General features: G+C 41.8%; 1 protein-coding gene across 2 annotated transcripts in view; it reads right to left on the bottom strand.

Annotated features, from left to right (window-relative positions):
• The window catches only part of sgcd (sarcoglycan, delta (dystrophin-associated glycoprotein)), a 132,847-nt gene that overhangs the window by 110,059 nt on the left and 8,663 nt on the right, over positions 1 to 14,125 (bottom strand). The gene's annotated exons all lie outside the window — the stretch shown is intronic.

A 14,125-nucleotide genomic window follows, 5' to 3' on the forward strand; every position in this document is an offset into this window, starting at 1 on the left:
ACTCCACTTCCGCACCCGGACCACACTCTCCTATTGCAGGAGTCAGGAGGGTACCCGAGAACACGTAGGGATTGCAGGTACGATTTGGGGAAGTGCGTCTTTTCCCCCTTCTTCTGCTTCTTCTTGCCCTTCCCAGGCATCCTTCTTCAGTTGGTGTTTCTGTGACGTGACGAGGCAAACAGGATGCGGGGAAGAGGACGATCAGACAAACGTTTATTCCACACACACTAGCGATACAGCACACTTGCTATGTACATTTCAAACACCAACAGCATGTACTGCAACACAGGAGACATATATATACACAAAACAATTACACATAATACAGAACAGGTGGACGACAGAAGAGGGCATGGCAACACAGACAAACACACACACGAAGATGTTTGAGGAGGGGGCGGGGTCATAACATGACAATAACAATATTGTAGTGAGAATCAGAGGATGAATCAAAAATAAATAAATAAATAATCAGAAATAAATTGCTGACATTCATTTGGATTTGGCTTTTTAGAAAGACTCCACTCTACACTTGCCAAAGTGCCCACTCTGCCATTTTGTTCCTAAAAGGTGTGAACCATTTGTGATGTTCACTTTTTTGGGGATGCAGGAGTGGGATTTTTGTAAGTATATAAATGTGACATTATTAAAGCCGGAATGTGTCAATTATTGTACAAAAGAGCAGTGAGAATGATGTCACACTGTATTTTTTCAAAACAGCAGAAGTCTAATTCCACATTAAAGAAAGAGCGACGAGTACATCGTGTTCTTGTACACTCCTGTGTGTCAGGTGTGCTTTTCCTGTTATGAAATCATAGCATCTTTTATTCTGTCCTTTAATCGTTAGAAGCACACCAAAATAAAACTTGACACTGTGCATTTTTGCTTCTTTAATCCTAACTGCCTGACTCTGCAGCAAAAATTTTGATTTTACTGTTGGAGCATTTTTAGAGGGCACTGTATATTTACATTATATGAGGCAGGGGAGAAGTAAAATGAACAATGCTGAGTTCTAGCTCACAGTAAGTAGCTTGTTTATTAGATGCCTTTGTAGGCCATGGTTTTTGGCTCTAAGTAATGAAGAGGACAGCAATGACTTTTATACACTTCAGAGATTGTTCAAATGCCACTAACACTGGGCAAGTAGCAGCTCATAGGCATAAGATATTTCATCAAGTGCTTTGCGAGACAGATGGTCTGGCCATTTCTTGTCTTGGTAAACATATTCCCAACTTTCAGATCTTCAACCTAGTAGAGGCTGCACAGCCAAGCTAGCCTTGCAATTTCCTCATCTTAACACTGAATGCATTTTTGATCAAAAAGTGAAGTGGAAATTAATTTTCCACCGAAAGATAGGATAAGACTGCATTCACAAACATCACCGCATGTGCCAGGTTGTCCTGCCGGTCATGTTTTATCTCATTTTCAGAGTGAGGTACAATAATAATTCTCTATGAAACCACAGAGGCACATATTACAATGGTATAAAAGCAGCCAAAATATGTGGATTAGAGGTCCTGCTGGGTCCCTTTTAGCCCAGGAAAGAGGAAAATGGTCAGAAGAAGCATGATGTGTGCATATGATTGCATTATGATTATAGAGATGTTTGTATTCACCATCCAATTTACTGGAAGCAGCTACAATGTTCGGACACCTTGTAGGTGAATATATCTCATGTTTTGTTACGTGCAATTTGTGTTAGTCATCCTCTAGTAGGGGGTCCTATCTCCAGTTCTGGAGGGCTGGTGCACAATACAGTTTGATTTCCTCGCATAAACACACCCAATTCAACTTAACATGTTTAATAACCAGGTTTAGTAGGTCTATTAAAGCAGGGATATTACCTAACTGTGCTGGATATCAATCTGTGCTGGACTACAGCTCTTCAAGACAGTTGGACAGCCATGATCTAAGACTTTGTTACAAGTGATTTTCATGAGAAATTCTGCTGGATAGAAGACAGGACAAAGTAACTCATCCCAGCAGTGACAATAGTGTGTACCAAGACATGTAGCTGTGCCTGGTCAAATTCAGAGCTACACCCACTATCAGTGTCAACGTCACTGCTGTGTTGGAATGGCCCACAAACAATAATATCTGGTGGACATGTCCTATGTTCAGAAACTGCCCACCATCAAAGAGGCATGAGGCTGGCTAATAAACTGTACATGGCAACAGACAGACTAATAGTACATCTACAAAGCACACCTATACAATAGGTGTGCCCAAGAAAAAGACTAGGGCTTCAAATAAAATCAGTGTACAATAGATGGATTAGTCAACGCAACAATAGGCAATCTTATATTCTAACTCTAACCTTGTGTGTTTGTCAAAGATAGGTCTTTTGACAGCATCCTATGAAGCCAGCCATTAGAATTAAAAGGCACTGGCGAGTCCGCCAGCATGACAGCTAATCTGTAGTTCCGCTGCCTTTATAATGCCCTGGAAGATCGGCATGCCAAAGTACAAGGCCATTAGTACGATGTTCAGCTTCCATGGAACCCCTTCAGTTCATGGAACCTCTCCACCTCAAGGTCCACCTCCACAACACGCGCGGCCAGCTCTCATCCCAACAAACACAATAAATATTTATGTTTTTCAATATTCAGCCAGGCATGGAAATGATTGAATGGCGGAACGAATAGGAGGTGTTCATAAACTACTGTTTCATAACATCTCCCAACTTGCATATAGACGAAACAAAGATATTCCCCCTCAATTAATTGCTTGTCAAACACAATGTGTACCAAGCCCAGGCCGGCAGATCTTGGACAACGACGCAGTGTTTCTGCTTTGATTGACATCCACCCCCTGTATGAAGACTTCCCTCACTGTGCTATATAAATAGATTTAGATACATTTCCATGCCAGAATAATTACGTGGCCTTGCATCTTTGACGAGATCATATAAACCAGTGATGATGTTGGCCAGCCTTTGTCTCTAAACTGCTGTGGTCTGTATATATTTGTGGAATATTATTCCCATATGATATAAACAGCCAGGTAATGAAAACATATTAAATAGCTTCCTGTTGAGTATGCTCTTCTCCTGAGAAGAAAGAGAGATCCATAAAGATAACTGTAAAGTGATATTGAGCGCATTAGGATTGCTTTAAGCTCTCCTCTGTGTATTGTAATTACAACAGAATTTGCCTTGTATTGTGCCTCATATTTCATTGCTCTCCAATTAGATCGTTGTGCAACTTGTCATCAACAGCTGTGAGCAGTTATATAACAAGGATACAGGCATATGGCTTTTCCACAAGTGAGGACAAGAACAAATGTGGAGGACATGAGAATATGTATTTATATTTATTTACATCCAAATCCTTAGAATTTATAAATGAGCTGAATAGAGACGCCAGCTTAATATTTATTTATATAGAAATAAAAATCAGATCTGACCAAGGAAAAAACCTGATTATATCCAATAATTTAATTTTAAATACCTACAAGCATTAATATATAATGCCATAAGTAATACACCGCTGATGTATGGCAGTATAGAGATATACCTTTACTTTAATCTCAGTCATTGATCTAACACCCTCATTGCATTTCTAATTAATTAAAACAATCAAATATGTTATATTTAATATAATATAATTTACAACTTTCAAACATCATTAATAACTTTTACTAAGGCATCACAAATCATTAATAAGTTTTATTAAGGAAAATTTAAATTAATTTGGATAGTTGTAGACCTTACTCAAATCTGTTTGGAAACACAAGATGAGTACATAAGATGTCAGTTCTTTCATGTAGACAGCTTCTTCCCCAAACTGGATGATCTTGATGAAGAACAACTTGATCTGCTCTGATGGATATCCTGTTAGCGTCTTCACTGTAATAACTAAATATTTGTGTAGCTTCAAGATACCCTTGATAGCTGCAAGGAGGTGTTTAAGCAGAATTCAAAGGAAACCATTACTTGGTGTCTGAATCCCTTTTTTATGTGCAAATGAAATGTTTAGCTGCATGCCAGTTGCAACCATAGTGCCTAAATGAAAATGCATAGCGTGATAAAGACCCTTTTAAAATGCCTATGATTTTGCTCGAGGCTGATATACAAAGGTCACGCCACTCATTCAAATTCAGCAGTGGTGCATGCCCTGTGTGGATGACCCTTCAAGTGTTTGTCAGATCACAGGGTCTCTGTCATTTGGAAGCAGCACTAAGTCATGAGACTGGCTGCCAGGAAGTGACTGCTGATTGAGTGAAGTGCACTATTCAGGCAAGTCGATCATGTGTGTAGTCATTCATGGTGCTCAACAATCACAACTCATAACTCCAAATAAGAGAATAACATTGGTGCCACGTGTAATGATACCCACTGACATGGGCACCTGTTTGCAAGAATGAATGTATTGTGTGAATATCATGTAGAATGATAAGGTGCTTTTCCTAAAGACCCAAAGGAATTTGGAACTTGAGCAACATACCAATCTTAATCCATAGGGTTTAATATGGTGTCGGCCCACCCTTTGCAGCTATAACAGCCTCAACTCTTCTGGGAAGGCTTTCCACAAGGTTTAGGAGTGTCTTTATGGGAATCTTTGACTATTCTTCCAGAAGTGCATTTGTGACACTGGATGTTGGATGAGAAGGCATGACTTGCAGTCTCCGCTCTAATTCATCCCGAAGGTGTTCTATCGGGGTGAAATCAGGATTCTGTGCAGGCCAGTCAAGTTCTGATCCAAGTTGCTGATCCATGTCTTTATGGACCTTGCTTTGTGCACTGGTGCACAGTCATATTGGAACAGAAAGGGGCTATTGAAGTGATTGGAACACCTGAATTCAATGATTTAGATAAATGAATACTTTTGGCAATATAGTGTATATAAATTTTTTGCAACTTTAACTTGTTTGCAACTATAAAACAGACACAAGCCATACAAAGGCACTGGCATACATTTTCAGTACACCCGTTACGTGGCTAATAACTGAGAAAATACAGCAGGATGGTATTTAAATTATGCACCAGCAAAAAGTCCTGGAGAAGAAGTATTTCAAATCACATAAAGTGCCACAGTCATCTAGTGTAATGCAAATCTCAGATGATCTTGGCCTCTTTGAAGAATCAGTCAACAATATTTGTCCTGATTCTGAAAACTGCATTGGGCACTGAAGCGCCGGTGAGTGGTCTTGGTTTGGAAAAGAAAAGCACTGCATACAGTACTACACCGTTGCTCTCCGTGACGCCTCCTCTCTGTTCAGCTGGTTAATGGGAGAAGGGACCTCTCTCCAAAGCCGGCACCGTGCAACCAACTTATACCTGGCAGCATTTATTTTTCCCCACCACTCTATCAGCCTTTGCCAAAGTATGTTTTGCTTCCACCCTTGCACAACCAATTAACTAAAGAGAGGGAGGAAAACGACATCAATAAATCCCGAGCTCTGACAAGGAAATGTCTGACAAGGTGGCATCCCTCCCTTCAGTCTCTCCATTCCTCTGGCTCATCATTCTCCTTAACGCTATCTTCCTTTATCTTGCTCATATTGCCTCTACCCCCCCCCCCCCCCCACATGCTCTTACACACACACGGACCCACACACACCACACAAACCCTCCCCTACTTGATATACTTTGTTTTCTTCCACATCCCTTTCTGTCAGGAGCGAAGACGGATGCGCCGCCTTTGAAAAAAATAAAGCTGGGGCTGACAGGGAGGACACAATGGGAGAGGTTCTAATTATACGCCAGGGTCACCACATTTCACAGGCCCCGCTTGGCCACGTGACTCCTCAAGAGCCCGCCGAGGCCACTTAGCTTGGGCGTTGTGTGGAGTGAAACCTCTAGAGGTGAGAAAATCCTGACGGTTTTTGTTCAAGGCGCAGTTAACTCCATGTGGAGTCGGAAAAGACGTTCGCTGGAGTCCATTTGACCAGGCACTGGCAGGGGAGGTCAGCTGACTAAGGCGAAGTTGAGCAAGAAAGCTTACGTGAGGAAGTTTTGCTTCACAGATTGCCATAAATACCACGTCCTTACAAAAAGCCCTCCAGTCATTTCCCCCTCCAAAAACTCAGCATCTTTGATTGATGGTCTAATGGTGTTTCTTCTATTAGGTTCTTCTATTATGCTTGGCTTAACACTCTAATATAGATTCCAAACAATACCACTTATTGCTGCCAAAGTGAGACCATTTAATGACTTCTCCTTTGATCGTCTTGAACTGAAATCCCTGTACTGGTGTCCGTTGAAATATTAATTTCCAAGCTGGACTGCATATTTCTCTATGCCATGGCAACGTCAGTCCATAAAACGCTGCAGTGACACGAACAGCATAATTTAATAAAGAGGGAGGATTCCTCACAAAGGAGGGCCTTTGGGGCAGAAGTGAGAGTGGAAGAGAAGGAAAGAAGGACAGGGAGGAAGATGAAGAGAATTCAAACAGAGTTTAGGCCAGAAGCCAGGGAAACAGCCACAGGGGTGGAGGCACAGAGGGAGGAGTTGGAGGGGGGGGGGTTGTGGAAGTGCATCAAGGATGAAAGGGAAGCATCATTTCCCAAATGTGACAATATAATTCAGAGAAGAAATCTCGTCATACCCTCTAGGGACTGTCTGCGCCATGTGAAGGGACCTGCAGAGAGAAACCAAATCCCCAACACCAGCCTCTCACACATGCATGGATTTTACACACAGTGTTTCACAAACCAATCAAACTCTCCACTAAAGGATCTATTCCACACACACACACACACACACACACACACACACACACACACACACACCATTTGTATCGATGTGAATAGCCTCACTGCTGTTGGTGCCTTCCGGTGAAACTCTTTAATTGCTGTCAATAGATCATCAGGACATTTCTTTCTATGCCATAGTTGCAGAGTGCCTGTTTCAACACATCGTGGCTCCTGTCCTCATAATGAAACCTTCATCCCATCCAGCAACAGTGGCTGTGTGCAGAGAGGGGAAGGGAGACCAACTACAGCTTACGTGAGTGAAAAGTCAGTCAGAATAAAATACATGACAGTCTAATACACTCACAGGTAATAAAATGCCTCTACCTCCGCCATTAGCCCACTCTCCTGCCCCTCAACGTTTTATAGAGTTTTGGCAGGACTGTAAGAGTGACTGGGCCATTATTACATTACCTCTCAATCTTCAGGCCCAGACAGTTTTGGTGGTGTTTTCATATAGCAAGCATTAGCCTTACAGGGGGATCTGATAGCTTTGAGCCCATGAAAAAAAAAAAGCTGTTGTTCGCAATAATCATTGCTCTTGAGGGAGATGTCACTCTTGTCTAATTGGACCTTGAAGGCTCCTGGGCAAATTTGTGGGGTTATATATTCATGGCAGAACAAAGACAAGGAAGTCAGGAGACAAATTAGAAATCCTTAAACAAGGTTCTTCAAAGGAAGGTTTCTAGCACTTAGTCGAGTTGATTTTGAATACACTGGAGTGATATTTCTCACAAGGGACTGAAGCAGGAAGGAAACATATTGTGTAGGTTAGCAAGATCCAGCAAACTGCATTCATTGCTTTACAACAAAATACTTTTATGCTATTGGCCATACAAGATATAATTAATATATCACTGTTCTGTTTTAGAAATTAAATCTCTGGTTTATTAGAAACTGAATAATATCCAATTATTTATGTAAAGATGTTTTGAAGTCAAGTACAATTAAATCCCTAGACTCATATTTATTGTTGGATTTGTTCAAAAGGCGACAGAAAGCAGAGTGGACAAAATTATGAATTGCAGTTCAAATGGCTATACGCAGGCAAGTAAAGTGGCACAGCAACTTTGGATCAGTAGTAGCCAGTAATTTTGGTTCATTTATAACCACAAAATAATTACGCAAATGGAATTTTATTTATAAATGAGCAATTGCACATGATCACAAACATAGGGCAAAATGCCAGCATGAGCAGTAGGCTGAGCCATGCAAATTAACAACATCATGGAGGCTCCGTATCTGGAGCTTCCCGGCATTCCGTGCCTTTCCACCCATTCTTGTCCTGTAGTGTAGTGCTTCACTTCTAATCTTTATAGCACAGTGCCTTCCTACTAAGTATGGATTTGCCCAGTAAAATTCTATACATGTAATGACGAAGGTTATTTCTCAGGCAATGGAAATGCCTAGTAAAATTTGTACTGGTATATTCGTACTTCCAGATGTCTACAGTTGCATGTAAAACTTCTTTACAAAAGTTTGATGCATCTCATGCTGGGAACAGGTGCATGCTGCAGCTCTAAAACAGCTTCCTGATCTGCAGCGTCTGTTCCAGGACATTTATAGCTGTACCCTGGAAGCATCCCAGCCACACGTAGGGCTGCCTATCCTGGAATGACCAGAAACACCTCACCCCAAAACAGGCTTGCCCTCAGCAGCCATCCCCCTCCACCCCCCCAACCCCCAACTTCTGTCCCTGTGCCACTGTGGAACGGTACTGTCCTGAAGCTGGCGGGATTCGTTTGGGAGAAAGGAAGGAAGGGAAGACGAAGTCCTGCAGGGTTGGTACAAAGCCTGCCTGAAAAGAAGCCTTCACAAAGCCCACAATCAGATGCCCTAAAAGAGCCACATGCTGCCAGGCCAAACGGATTCCCCGAAGCCCCCCCACCCCATCCCACCAGGCAGAGGACAACACAACGATGTCCCACTGGTATCTGATACAGTGCTCATTGTTTCTGACCAGAGTCATCATTTCGTGTGGGAGCCAGGGAAAGGGGAGGGAGGGTGGTGGCAGGCCTGGCCAACGCAGCCGCGGAATGGGCTGTCTGCTTTTCTTCTGGGCTGTCAGTAAAGGGCTTCCTGTCCGCCAGCCGATGGTGCTTAAATGAATCTGTCGGCGTAATTGTTCTGTGAGTGCGCCGCTCTGAGAGGAGACTACATTCCATTAAGCTGAGAAGGCCCTTGGGGGGAGCGGCCAGAGACAGCTAGATTGTGGGCTAGGTAGTGTGTGTGGGTGTGGTGGAGGGGTCTGATCCGTGTGTGTGTGTGTCTTGAACATTTGTCCATGGGGAAGAAATACTGTGCAGTCCTATATGAGTGAAAGCAGATTCCCAGCTAGGAGGTAAAATATTCCCAGTAAACCATAATTACATACATACAAGAGCTGTTCGCCATAGTTTTGAGAGAAGGCTGGATTACCATTGATATTGGCTACATGTAGTGCTATTTCACCTTATGACATTAAAACATAGAGCATCTGAGAGAACTCCTACAGCTATGCTTGGTGAACTGCTTGGTGAACTCACCACATCACAGCTATTGCACAGGAGATGCAGAACAATGCTACTCATCTCGGCTCGCACCTGTGCAATGGTGAACTCCTGTTCACAATTCCTCTGTCTTTTACACAGGAGAGCAGCTTCAGTGCCAAAGCACTTGAAGGTCAGATCTAGCTTACTTACCTTTGACTGAAAACCATTTAGATGGACAAGCAGAAAGGTTTTTGAATCAAACCCCCTAAAAAACATGTCAGCAAAACCCCATCAAAGAAACACATTAGTCAATTTTGAAGCGATCTTTTATCCAGAACTCAATTTTGTGAGTGTATTTATAGATCTGCCTTGGCATACATTCTCTGTGGTTAAAAAATAAAATTACATCAATCTCTGAGCAGCGAATCTACTTTAATGTGACAGATTTCTGCAGGAGATGAACTCCTACTAGGAGCTGTAGGGGTTCAAGGTAGAGCTGAAACCTGATGTAAGATAGCCAAGTGTGAGGAACAGTAGAACAAATGCATTTGAGAGGAACACAAATGGGTCCAGAAGTAGCAGAAAGTCAAATAAAACACAGATACTTCTCAGTGTTCTGACAAGGTGTTGAAAGTCAGAGGTCAAAAATGGTATTAAATTTAAGAACCACGCTCATAAGATTACTGTCAGAGCTAGTCCTGTGAGAAAATCCTTGCTTTATTAAATAAATAAATAAATACATACATACATACATACATACATACATACATACATACATAAACTCAACAACAAGGATTATGAAAAAAGATGTTTCACTCTTAGCATAAAAAATATAATGTACTTTGCTGTGCCGGACTGCTTAACTGAACTGAAATGTTTGGATATGTGGAGCGGCTCCATATATCATGTGCTCTATTACAGAAAAAAATAACACAACACACTTGATATTGGAAAATAGATAAATGTTCCCATCATCCAAAAACATGCTTTGAGCAAGTTTTAGATGTAATCCATTATTAAGATCCTAGATACACCGAACTAGTCATCCCTGAAAAATAGTTTTGGCAAGGATAAGAATCTAATTTCAAGAGCTCATTAGTCAATGCGGCCAAGCATTCAACAGGTAAATATGACCATCATTCTTATAGTCAATGTGATCCATAATCAATTTGCCTGCATTAACATACCAAAGGATGCTTCTAACACCATTACCTTGTGCATTGCATGCACATAAGCATCTGATTATCTATGTATTTATGATTTGCACATACCATTAGCCTGTTCAACTGCAGTATTATCTGTGAATGCAGTATTATATCATACCTGAAGCTCATGGAAATGAATATAAACTCCAGCCATTGTTCATGTATGTATGGCAGTGGCATTACTTCTAAATCAAGTCACGGCAATGCGAGCCAATGAGTGACTTCTGTAACAAGGTGACCCCTTAGCCATCGTTCCAAGCAAGCCAAGCATGAGTTCTACTCCATCCACTCTGGGGCACCCTTTCCCTTGGCCAAGTGTGTCTGCATGGTGCCGATACGAGGCGTTGTCACGCTCTCAACTCCTTGCTGCCAGTCCCCCGTGACACATTCTGTTACAGCGAGTCACGTCTGCAGATTGCAATCAAATAATGAATGCACCCCCACACCCAGTGCATGCAGCCCCCACCATCATCACTGCCTGCATGCACTTCTATTCAGGAGGCCTCGTCACACAGCTGCTTGCGTCTAATTCATCCACCGACTGTCAAGGTAACACTAAACTTATGGTCGTCCCAGTGGCGCCGACAGGAACACGTTGACAAAGATTTTCATTCTCCTGTGTAGAAACTGCAGGTTGGCTTTTGGAAGATAAAGGAATGAAATAACTAAGGCAAGAAGCAGGTGATGGGATGGGCAGGCAGGTGGGTGTGCTGTGGAGGTGGCAAGGGTCTAGCACAGGCTTTTGCATGCGGTTGAAGATGGGGGGGGGCTCTAATAGTGCCTTGGTGAATGTGACAGAGTTGACAGAGCAGACGGAGCAAATGGAGTTGCTTGCTTTTGAGGGTTTTTGATGAGACTCTGTCAAACGTCATTCTGGCAGACACTGTTCTCAGGAGTCCACGATGGACAGAGCTTAACCACAATGTCTCAATTTGAGGAGGCAGCTGTGGGTGAGGAAGGCTACCAAAAGCTGAACAAGGCAGCCGCATCCTAGCTTGCATAAGAGCCCACAGCTAGGCACCGCAAAGGAACTCTCAGAGTCCTGTTTTAATTGGCTAATCATCTTAGTTCAACTAGCTAGCATTTGTCCTGATTCAAGGTCATAAATTTCAGCTCTATTCTCTTTTCTAGCTCACGGTTTGCGAAAAGAGTGTAAATAAATTACTATTATGCACACACACACACACACACACACACACACACACACACACACACATTTCAGCTATTATATGCACACCTGTAAAGACTGCTAGGATCTTGGGTGTTGGCTCTTGTGTGAGTGAGAGTTAGAATATGATGAATATTTTAAAAAGGTACATAGCTTTGCAGGCAGTTCAGACAGCTCTGGTCGATTCACATATTGCCTAGACACACTTATGACACAATGCAGTGACTGTGACAGGATTTAGCTGATAAAAAGCTGGTCCAATTTTAGTGAGGTGACATTCACAGGAACAAAGTTTATTTACTCTCAGGATATGTGGAAGTGATCAAAGCAAAACTAATGTCCTACATGGATCATCTGAAATATACAGTATGGTGTCTGTTTCAATCAAAAATAACCTCAGTGTCATTATAAAGAACATGATATATAAGTAAATGGATGACTGATGAATGACTTAATGAACGAATGAATGAATGACTGCAGCTTAATTACATATTTAATAGACAATATGTAACTAATTTATCCATGTGCAATACATTTCACACAAGCAATTTCTGCAAGCTAATCAATGATTGGTGCATTTGAGGTCCATAGAGTCCTACCCACACATGCAAACATGAGCCAAACAAGATAACAATAAAATAGTTTGATTTCATGCGTTACTGTTCTCTGCTGAACAAAATAGCAAAGGTGGCTTTTACGCACATTATGTTATTACTGTTGTTGTTGAGGATGATGTTATACATGTGTATTTTGTACAGCAATGTATGTGTCTGAAATATACAATATAAATAAATCTACCTTGCCTATATAATGTTGACATATTAAATATTATATAATATTCATGCAACCAGGTCAGACAGTAAATACTTCAGTCAAGCTCCCACCTGATGCTAGGGAACTGTCACAGTAGTACAAACACATTTAATGTTCCAATACAACTTGTATTGTTTCAAGGTAGCAATGTTTTTTCCCCATTTAGACTGTGTCACCCACCATTATTGAGATGTCATAATTACCCTTTTCTTTCAGTATGAAAACAAATATATAAAATCTAATTAAATTGCCATGGGATCATTTCAAAGTTCACTTCCACAGTGAAAGTCGCATAAAGAAAATACTGAGAAAACTTATGTGAGGATATGTGAGCAGCTTGTTATGCTTGTTTTCTCATATTTAATGCATCATGGTCAGATTATATATTTATTTAACCGTGTTGGATGCTTGCCTCCTGGTTAGCACTCGGAGACTGCTGACTTCATATCCTGTTTTGGTTTTTCCCTGACACTTCAAAAGAATATTGACGAATGGTCTCGTTTTTGCAAATCCATTTAGCCTATTACTTTTTCAGCATGCTTCACATGCAAATTGGAAGCCAGCAATTAAGCAATGACTTGTAGTTGACAATTAGAATGAAAAAATAATCCCCCTGTTTGTTCCCCTTAGGATTTGAAAAGATGTCATTCATGCTTTCCACCCCAACAGGACACAATCATTGCAAATGAATCTCACCAATGTAGTATATGTCTGTTTTAAAGAAAACAGACAGGAGTTTTGTTGTCTTCAACAAATGAGGCAATCTGACATTTTTACAGAATACCTTGTTTGTTAATAACACCACAAAAAGATAAATCTAAGTCAAAATGCCTGGAAGATATGTTACTGGTAATGTCATTCTGCCTAGACATTCTCGAAATGTCACCACACCTATACAGATGTCCTTAATGCTTACGCAGTCTCAAAAATGTCACATCAAACAGTCAAACACAACACTTAACCTCTATCCTCTTCCCAACAAAACAACTCACTCTCTTAGTTACTGGGCAGTTTTGTCGGCGCTTGCCCCCATACAGGTGGCCATCTGTGGCAGGTAAACCGAGCACCTAGTTCCCTTCTTCCCTTTGGAATCACAGGGGCTGGGCAGGCTGCCAGCCGTATTAGACTCTCCAGTGAAATCAACATCTTCTGAACTAACCCCCCCCCCGCCCCCTTTCCCCCATACACACACACCTTCATCCCCAGAGACAATATCATCACCCGGTCTGGTGCAGTCCAAGTCTTGGATACATCTTTAAGGAGCAGTTGCACTTCTCTAGAGTGACCTTTCAACAAATGAGGAGGAAGTGCTCCACTGGTTGCTGAGTGAGGTGTGAGCATAAATGTGAAAGAGAGAATGACTGAAAGGGGGCGAGAGAAAAAAAGAGAGAAGGAAAGAGAAATAAACAGTGAGAGGGACAAGGAACCAGAAAGAATAAGACTGCAAATGCATGCAGCCATTGAAGCGCACCTTTAAAAAAAGGCAGCTTTCATCAGAGTACTGTGGGACCTTGTCAAAGGCAAAGAACCTTTCTGGAAATCCAAGACATAGCAGGTCTTCCTGAAGAAGTGAAGGTCTGAGCACCTCTCCCTTATAGACAGCCTTTATGCTTCATATACTTTCAGCATATGCTGCCGTTTGTGTGCCCAGGCTGGGGGGGGGGGGTGCTTCTAGGCAGAGCCCCAGGTAACTGGCCCTAAATAATCTGCCTTGCTTCCACACTTCATTCCATTCTGCCATGTCAGATATCACCTGCGCCCAGTGCTCCAGC

Source organism: Electrophorus electricus, chromosome 8, assembly GCF_041902795.1.
Source record: "Electrophorus electricus isolate QZ-2024a chromosome 8, ASM4190279v1, whole genome shotgun sequence".
NCBI classification, from domain to species: domain Eukaryota; kingdom Metazoa; phylum Chordata; class Actinopteri; order Gymnotiformes; family Gymnotidae; genus Electrophorus; species Electrophorus electricus.